This window comes from Nematolebias whitei, chromosome 23 (assembly GCF_014905685.2).
Source record: "Nematolebias whitei isolate Nwh7 chromosome 23, NemWhi1, whole genome shotgun sequence".
Lineage (NCBI taxonomy): Eukaryota > Metazoa > Chordata > Actinopteri > Cyprinodontiformes > Rivulidae > Nematolebias > Nematolebias whitei.
The window spans coordinates 1147724-1157291 of record NC_056520.1 but is presented as its reverse complement, the minus strand read 5'-3'; the positions used below and the strand labels follow the sequence as shown (position 1 = coordinate 1157291).

The following is a 9568-nucleotide window of genomic DNA, read 5'->3' as shown; positions in this document are numbered from 1 at the left end:
TACTGCTAATGTTAGTTCAATTACTGTTAATGCTAATACTGCTAATGCTCGTTTTAGCAATGTTAATGCTAATATTGCTAATGCTAGTTGTATTACTGTAAACCAGGGGTCTGCAACCTACGGCTCTAGAGCCACATTCAGCTCTTTGGTGCCTCTGCAGGGACTCTTTCAAGCTTTGACTAAAACAAACATAAAACTAAATTTTATAGGTTGTAATACCAACAACTAAAATTGGCTAGTTTTAGCGGTTTCCCTGTCATTTCTTTCGCAAATATCTTAATCCTATAACTAATATAAGCAGTAACACATACTCACTTTTAGCTTTATGCTTTATTTCTTCAAAGCAGGACACTTAAGATTTCCACAATTAAAAAATAACAGATCTGCATAGTTCACAGTGTTTTTAATAAAATAAAAAATAAATTAAAAGTATTTTTCCCTTTCTTTACTATAATCTGGCGTTTTCTTTTTATTAAATGGATATTCAAAACTGATTAAATTTACGTCACGGGTAGAAAAAAGTCAAAAAGCACGAACAAGTGCGTTTCTGCCTTTAACTAGTCAATTGTTTGACTGCAAAAGAAACAAAAGTCAAACAGCAACGGCAGCAGCTGACTGTAGCACTTCCTGCGGGAACAACATAAAAAGATCTACTGCCTCGGATACAAACGCGAAGCAAATGTAAAGGTTTTTATAATAGTTTCTGCTTTCACGGTGATGACGCAACACTTGTGATGACGCAACACTTGGTTACGCTCGGACTCGGGGAGGGAATTTAAAGGAGACTTTAGATGCGAGTACAATTCAAACAGCTGCGAGGAAACTATAAAACGGTATTACGCCTAATGCCTTGTGATTATCTGTTAATAACTTTGGCTTTCTCACATAATGAAACACTGTTTATTCTAATTGTATGTCTTATTATTTATAGCATGTCAAAAACTCAATTAACGACAGGCTGCTGGCCAACAGTTAGCACAGATGCTAAATTACTGTAATTTCTGGACTATAAGCCGCTACTTTTTCAAAGGCTTTGAACGTCACTGCTTAGACAATGCTGAGGCTAATTTATGGATTTTTATTTATTTATTTATTGACAGGCTAACTAGCTTCATGCTGCCAAAACGTTTAGCCTCGTCACACCCGGGCGCTCACATAGCTACCCAATACACGTCTCTCTTGGGGGATGGGTCTTCGTGACTCAATGAACCTGTATAAATATATTTATTTAATCTGACCAATGAAATTACAGAACAGGTCACAGTGGTCATTTCATTTCACTGGGGCACAACAGTACGTATTTAATTAATCTTTCTGTAAATAAACATCTCATGTAGGAACCTGGATACCCCGGGCTTACACACAAGTGTGGCACATATATGTACTGCTTTTATTTACAGGGCGCGGCTTATATTCAGGTGCGTTCAATAGTCTGGAAATTACGGTATTCCTCCAGAGATACCTATAACCAGTAAGATATTACTTGTCCATATCTCCTCTTCGAGGAACCTGAACCAGGAGATTTGATCACATCCAGCGAGCTGCAGACAAGACGAACGGCTGCCCCCGACCCTCGGCTCAGTCGGCCCATACCGTTTTCGTGGAGGAAAAATTGTGCCGCCGTGCTGTTGTTGCTGCCAACTGCTCGCCTGCATCACGTGCAATCAACGAGAAGCAAAGTGAGCGATCGCTGCGTCTGAGGTCTGCAGCCGAGCGCGGGGGAACGGAGGGTTTGGTTGTCTCGCCATGGCAGAACGCCAGCGCCAGAACCATCCACACCTCGAAGACGACCCGACTCCGCTGTTCGAGTTCTTCTTTATTTGACCGTAAATATTATTGTGTGACTGTTCATGAAGCATTCACTCTGTTGTCATCCATTTTTCTTACGTGCGTTCTTCGGTGCAGTTCTCGTTCTGCAGTTTTCAGCCGTTTCAACAAATCGTGAATCAAAACGTTCGGCTCGTTCAGGACAATCCTGCTTTGACTTTTGGTGCAACTTTAGCTTTTTGAAATATTTTAGCCTTTTCTGACATTGTTTTCCTCATAGAAAACGAATTGAGCTCATTTTACCTCCTTCAAATCTTTAGCTCTGTTTACAACCTTTTACGGCTCCTTTCATGTTTTGTTCTGCTTCGGCTTCTTTCAGCTTCCTGCTGCAAATATAAACTGTTTCTTCAGCTACTTTCAGCTGTTTTTTCAGCTGTGGGTTGCTCCTTTCAGACTCTTTCTACATTTTCTGTTTCTTCTAACTGATCATTTCAGCTTCTTAAATTCCTTTCAGCTCCTTTCTGCAAGCTTCAGCTTTTCTACTATTTCAGCTACTATATAGCTGTTTTATGCTAATTTAAGCTTTTTTTTTTAGCTAATTCCACATTTTTTGCACTCATTTAAACTTTTTTCAGCCTAATTCAGCAAAAATGGACTCTCTTCACGTCCTTCTGATAATTTCAGCTTCTTTCTGCCTTTTTAGACGCTTTTCAAATACTTTCCACTGTTTAGTGCTCATTTCTACTTTCAGCAAACATTTTCTTTCTGCTTTCTTCTGCTAATTTACAATTGTTTTACATTTTCAGCTACTTTTAAAGCATTTTAGTTAATTTCAGCTGTTTACAAATACATTCATTTGTTGTGGTAATCGCTGCTACTTTCAGCCTAATTAACTTATTTCTGCTAATTTCAGCTTGTTCTGCTCCTGTCAACTTCTTCAGCTAGTTTCAGCTTTATCTGCTATTTCAGCTACCTTTTAGCTGATTTTGTGCTAAATTTAGCTTTTTCATCTAATTTGACATTATTTTAAGCTCATTTCAGCTCCTTCCACTTCCTTCTGGTAGTTTAAGCTTCTTTCTGCCTTTTCAGTTATTTTTGTGCTAAATTTAGCCCCCCCCCCCCCCCCCCCCCCCCCTCTTCTTTTTTTTTTTTCTTTTTTTTTACTTTTTTTTCTTTTTTTTTTTTTTTTTTTTTTAAATTTTTCCCCCCCCCCCCCCCCCTATATTTTTGTGCTTGTTTCTGCTTATTTAAACCTAATTCCTAATATGTGTTCTCTCTGATTTCTTCTGATAACTTCGGCTTGTTCTTCCATTTCAGCTACATTTCAGCATGCTTTAGCTAATATCAGCTGTTTTTCAGCAGGTTCTTCAGCAGTAAGCACTCACACTACATTTGCACAAGAAATGCCGTTTCTCTAGTTTATATTCTTTAACTTGTCCTGAACAAGTTTACTATGAAGGCAGGATTTACAGACCGAGAGCTGCTTTAAGAAAAGAGCACGATTATTTATGGCCGACTGCAAATGTCACAGTCTGAGCAGAACTTCTTAAAAAAATAAAAAACAAAACAGCTACGCGATCTCTCTCCCCTGGTTATATTTAAATCACATCCTTTCACAATATTTGTCAAACTCGAGGTGCGAAATCTAACAAGACAGTAAGTTGTGAGAGTCGAGGACGCAGAGGGCTAATTAGCGATCCTGCCTCTGTGCGGCTCGTTTCTTCAAAAGGCCAGCTCGCGTCGGCTTCCTCAAATGTCACTCGAGTCTCCGGGCTCCCGGCCCCGCCGCTGGCCACCGTCGCTAACGAGCCGACCGAGGCCGCGGGGAGACGGCTCAATTTGTGCCGAGGTGTCCCCGGTGGAGGAAGACATTAACAGCGAAGTCCTGCAGAGGCCGTGCCTCGACGTCGCCACGCGGCCCCCTTGGTTTGCCACCATCAGGACCCCCGCTATGTTTGCAGTGACTTGATAAGGTTGGAGCATTGACTCTCGAGTACAGACACACGAGCACGCTCCGAACAAACGCAGTGTGAACGGGAGTCCAACAGGAAGTGCCTTTTAGCCGTTTTGGATGAAGCAAAGGTGAAGGAATGCTCAGCACCCGATGCCTTTTCACACAAAGTTCCAGACGCAGCAAAAGGACGGGACGTTTTGGTCACACCCAGAAAACAACGCACACTCTTCACATTACAAGATGCCACAAACTGTATGAGTGCTCAGAGAGTGCATCGTGGATGACTCTCAGCTACTACCACTTCAGGGCCGAGATGGTGTAGAGGTAGGGAGGCCGACTCGGGACAAGAAAGTCACAGGTTCAACTCCCCACCATGCCTACATGTCGTGGTTAGGCCTGTCACGATAACACACGTTACTGGGCGATTAATCGTCTCAGAAATTATTGCGATAAACGATAATATTGTTTGAAAGTTGACAATAATTATTAATTTTTGTCAAATTTAAGAAGAAATGTTACTCAATACGTTTTGTGTGTAGTACCTTTTTTTAACCACCGGGTGGCAGTATAAGACTGTTAGAACCGAAGGATGGACAGTGAGGGAGCGAGCAGCGTGTCTCTTTAAGAAAAATGGGAGGGAGGCCCCTTGACGTGACATGGGCCGTCTCTCGTTCCTGTTTTTCAGTTCTCAAAATGGTGGACACTCGGTGTGATTCGACTCTTTAGCTTTTTTCACACAAAGCTTTTAATAAAAAAATCAGTAAACAAGTTCTCGGCTTCTTTCTGCAGAGAAAAACAACTTTTTACACGAAGGCACGGGTTTCAACCGTGAACTTTGGAGCTTTGATAAGACTTTAGCTCAATATATCTGTAAATCTAAATCTGACTAAGGCTACGCTCACACTAAGCAAAAGTGGTCCAAACCCAATTTTTATGCCCGGATGTGTCCTAGATCAGATTCTTTTATGATAGACTGAATGTCACCAATTAGATGTTTTCAAACCCGACCCAGGTGTTTTTCTTCCGCAGTAATAAATTAACGTTTGTACAAGTGTTGGAGAAATTCTCTCGTTCTCTGACGTTCTTTTACTCAAAAGAACCACAACTTAAGGCAGCTGAAGATTTATACCTGGCATTTTACTTGCAAGGTCTACAGACTCGATGTCTCAAATTTCCCCACTGGGATCGATCATCCATCGATCAATCGAATGATCATCTATCAATCATCCATCCATCTAATTCATCCATCTAATTCATCCATCTAATCTAACTTGTCCTAAATGCCGAAAAAACCAAAGGGATGCTTTTTTCAAACAGGAAGTTGGTCCCAGCAGTTCTTCCTCCGATTTTATCCTCAAATGGTGTCCCCATTGAGTTTGTTGATTCCTATAAATATTTGGGTATCTTGGTCGACTCACATCTCTCTTTTAAGCTCCATGTGGAAAACTTGGTAAAGAAACTGAAAGTTAAACTGGGTTTCTTTTTCAGAAACAGATCCTGTCTAACCCTGAATGCTAGAAAACGCATTGTATCTGTGACTTTCCTTCCCTCCATTGATCACGGTGACATTATTTACATGAACGCTCCTACAAGAACCCTGCAGATGTTGGATGCTGCAGATGTTGGATGCTGCAGATGTTGGATGCTGTCTATCATGGTGCACTAAGATTCATAACTGGCTGTGATTATCGTACCCACCACTGCACCCAGTATTCACTGGTTAACTGGTCACCATTAACTTCACACAGACTCTCCCACTGGTACATTTTCATCTTTAAATCACTTCCTGGTCTGCTGCCTTCATACATCTCCTCCTACATGTCTCTGTGTGAGTGCAGCTACAGCGTGCGCTCTCAGGACATCATTACCTGCAGTGTTCCCTCAGTGAGGACTGAACTAGACAAAAGGACCTTCTCCTGCTCCGCTCCTGTTTCCTGGAATATCTTGTAAAAAGACTTGAAGCTCTCGACCTTTGACCTCTCTAAGTGGCTTCAAACATCTGTTCAGATCCTGCAGATGTTCCTGTTTTTAGTTTTCTACACCGTCTTATAATCCAGATGTTTTTTGTTTAGTTTTTTTAATACCTCTTCCTTTCATTTGTTCTTGGGAATGCGTACACATCCTTTATGACTGCCTGCTCTCGTCGTGTCGTCACTCTTTGTTACAACAGGTCTCTCTTGTAACCGAGTCCCTGAGGCTCAATGGGATCAGCTGTAAACGTACATCCAAAGATTACTCTTTGAGTTTTGTTCAAATCTATTTAGTGGTCCATGATGTACTTTGCTAAACTGGTGAACAAATGAAACATTAACACACAAATGGGCAAAAGAAAATAAAATGAATTGCCGTTTCACCTTTGACAGGAGATGGTACAGTATATAGATGGTCTTCATACGCTGTGTACTCTCAAATTGTCAAAGACCTACTGAACTTTGTTGGTAAAAGCTGAAAGTAAAAAAAAAAACCTGAACAGTGATAGAGAGTAAGCTGAGTGTTGCAAAGAGCCAGGAGATAACCAAATTACCCTCCATCTCCATCCATCTCTCACAGCAGGTGCTGAGGGACAAATTGCTGGTGAAAGAGCTGAAGGGCTGCACCGTGCCCACGCGACTGGCCTTGAGAGCCGGACAAACAGAAACTCGACGGACTGAATGGGGAAAATGGCCCTGTTGAAGTTGTCTGGCTAAATTAACGACAGGAAGTGGTTCAAACCAAGCCGACTGAGACGCCATACCCTGTTGCTCGGAGGGGGATGAAGTAATAATCCATGACAGTTTGATTAAAAACTGTTCTCGATTACTGACGACACAAACCTACGGGGACTCAGCTTGTACACCCAGATTATATGATGTTATTGTTTAACACCTGAAATTACGCAGGTTCACATTCGTGTTACTACATAAGATATAATAATCAGTGATACGAGAACAGATGGACAAATGTCACATCAGGTTCCTTAAACCTAACCCAGGTAAGTGCCAGATGTTCTTGGCCTCACAAAAGACGTTTCTCAGCAAATCAACACCAAAGTGTCCGTCTTGCCGTGGGGTGGGTTTGACTCGTTTCGACATCCTAATTTTTGGAACTTGTTGCCGGCTGCAGTCATAAACTTATTAGACAATATGAATCTTCATGCGTTTTGCTATGAATAACGACACTTCTCGTGCCATTCCCGCATCATGTTGGTGGTTTTTTTCCACAGCTGGTATAAACGGCCAGCTCTTGAATTTGCAAGAGCAATGAGTCGACACAATTCCAACGTTAAACGCAGGTTTTTAGTTCAAAGTAGCAAAGACTTTGCAACGTCGGACACCCCTTCACGAAGTCGCTAGGCCATCAGCTGTCTGCGATACTTTACGTAAACACATTCAGTGTAAATATGGCAATACTCTGTGTGTAAATGTAAACTAATTTATACACCTTTACACTATTAAACTACTTAGATATGCCAGTAAAAATATAATTTTCCTTTTGACCGTTGCCAATGGGCTACAAAGGATGGGAGACTGAGACCAAGTGAGGATTTTTAACACCTGAATTTTATGTTATTTCCCCCTCACTGGCTCTGTAACGAGGCGCACGCATTCCTTCCCGCTCCCTGTCCTCCTCCTGCTTTTTTGTTCTCTGTCTGTGTTTCGGAGCAGCTCCAATTTTTACACATCTTCCGAAATAAAAACTACCGTTTTGGATCTGACCAACTGGACTTTTGATGCAAATGACAAAATCTTTTAAACAAAGTGACAGGTCCTGGAGAACCCTCATCTGCTCGGACGACACGCATGCAGCTGGATATATCTCTGGGGGGGATGTGTCGACCTCTGCTGTGGATCGAGGATGCTGAAATTGCATATAATTGGATTTATGGGTTTATGGTTTCCTGTTTGGAATAGTCTGGATCCTGGTTTATCAACATACAAAGAAGATGGCCGCAGCTAATTTGGACCTTGTCAGCTGCTGCCTATGTTTTGGTTCATGCTGGGAGGACTCAAAATCAGCTGATTTAAGAGCTAAACCGTAGAATGGAAGTGATTTGAACCACAGGCCACCTGCGGCTTTGGGACTCGTCAGCATGAAAAGGACCTTGAAGAAGCTCGTAAGGACGGACCAGTAGAATGCACCCTAATCTGGACAATTTGGATCTTGGAAGTATCAGTACAGACTCAAAGGCTCACAAGGAAAAATAGTCTGCCTGAATAAATCAGCAATTGTGGTTTTATCTGAATCTGACTCCCTGGTTGGCCTCGAAACAGACCGACTTATCAATTTCTCCTGGGAAATGTGTAAACTAAGGAAAAGCTTTGTCTATCACATTTTAGAATGTAGGTTAATGTTTTTGTACAGTACACTATGACTTTGTTGTGAAACGGCAATATTGGTTTATAAGTAAAAATATCAAGGTTCAAGGTTCTTTATTGTCATTCACATCACATGTGGTACATGAGGTAGAACGAAACTGTGTACACGGGGTCCCAGTTACATCCAACAATAGCAAAAATATAAAGTGTCAAAAGAAACAGTAAATACTGATCTAAGATATAAACTAAGATATACGCTGAATGAATGCCAAACGGTAAGATAAAAGATTTAAGATTTAAGATATACGCTATACGATATATAAAGTTATTGGCACTTTAGGATTCAAAAAACTTCCACATATTCTTTCTCTGCATCTACTACCGCTCATCAGTGATTAGGTCGCAAAGGCAACATGTCCAGGAGAGACACCCAGACATCCCTTTACCCATCGACACTCTCTAGCTCCTCCTTGAGGATCCTGAGGTGTTCCCAGACTACAGAGGATGTAATATCTCTACAGTGACTTCTGGGTCGGATCCAGGGCCTCTTGCTAGTAGGACATGTCTGACCTACTGTACCTCAAATGACTCCTTTTGATGCAAGGGAACAGCAGTTGTGCTCTACGCTCCTCCTGGATGACAGAGCTCCTCATCCTATATTTAAGGCTGAGCTTGGCCACCCCAGTAAGGAAGCTCAATTAGACTGCTTGTTTCCAAGATCTCGTTCTTTCGGTCATGATCCAAACCTCATCACCAAAAATGTAGGTTGGAACGCAGACGGATCAGTAAATTGAGAGCGTTGCTTTTGCATTCAACTCTCCGTTAACTACGACTGACCGAAGCAACACACTCATTACAGAGCACGAGGCCCTGATCCGTTAATACATCTCCGGCTCCTTCCTACCTTGAACAAGATACCCAGAAACTCCTTCACCTGAGGTGAATACAATCCCCCAACCCAGTGGGGCATGCCATCCGTTTCCAGTTGAGAACCATGGCTCACTTTTACCCCTTTCCCGTAACAGCTCTTCCGTATGGTTCGACTCGAATCCAAGGCTTTATCCACTAGCAATTATTCGTGGAACCGGCCCCCTTTTCAGGACCCATTTCTCTGGGGTTCCATCTGTGCCAAGCTGGCACCAAAACGTGACGTCAGAACACCATCAGTCACTGGTCAGGGTGCAGAGTCACTGGTGGTTTGAGAAAGTTTCAAAACAAACAAGCCACCATTTGCAATAACTCAAACTCGGAGGAGCGGCTGGACTTTTTAAGATTTTGAAAACAATAATGACAACACCATGGTCTAATGCTGAAGTCCAGGTGTTTTTTTGTGTTTGGTGACTGACGACAAAATTCAGAGCGAGCTAGAATGAGCTCCATCAGTCCCCCTGGTCCTCTCTACCGGAGCCTCGGAGCCCCCTCGGGCCAGGCAGGGCGTCTCCTCCCCGGCTCCAAGCTCTTAGAAACTACTGTTACTTGTATTACTGTTAATGCTAATATTGATCATGCTAGTTGTATTACTGTTAATGCTAATATTGATCATGCTAGTTGT

General features: G+C 42.1%; 1 protein-coding gene across 1 annotated transcript in view; it reads left to right on the top strand.

The window, feature by feature from the left end:
• LOC119428995 (ly6/PLAUR domain-containing protein 6-like) overlaps window positions 1-9568 on the top strand; it is a 45735-nt gene that overhangs the window by 12177 nt on the left and 23990 nt on the right. The gene's annotated exons all lie outside the window — the stretch shown is intronic.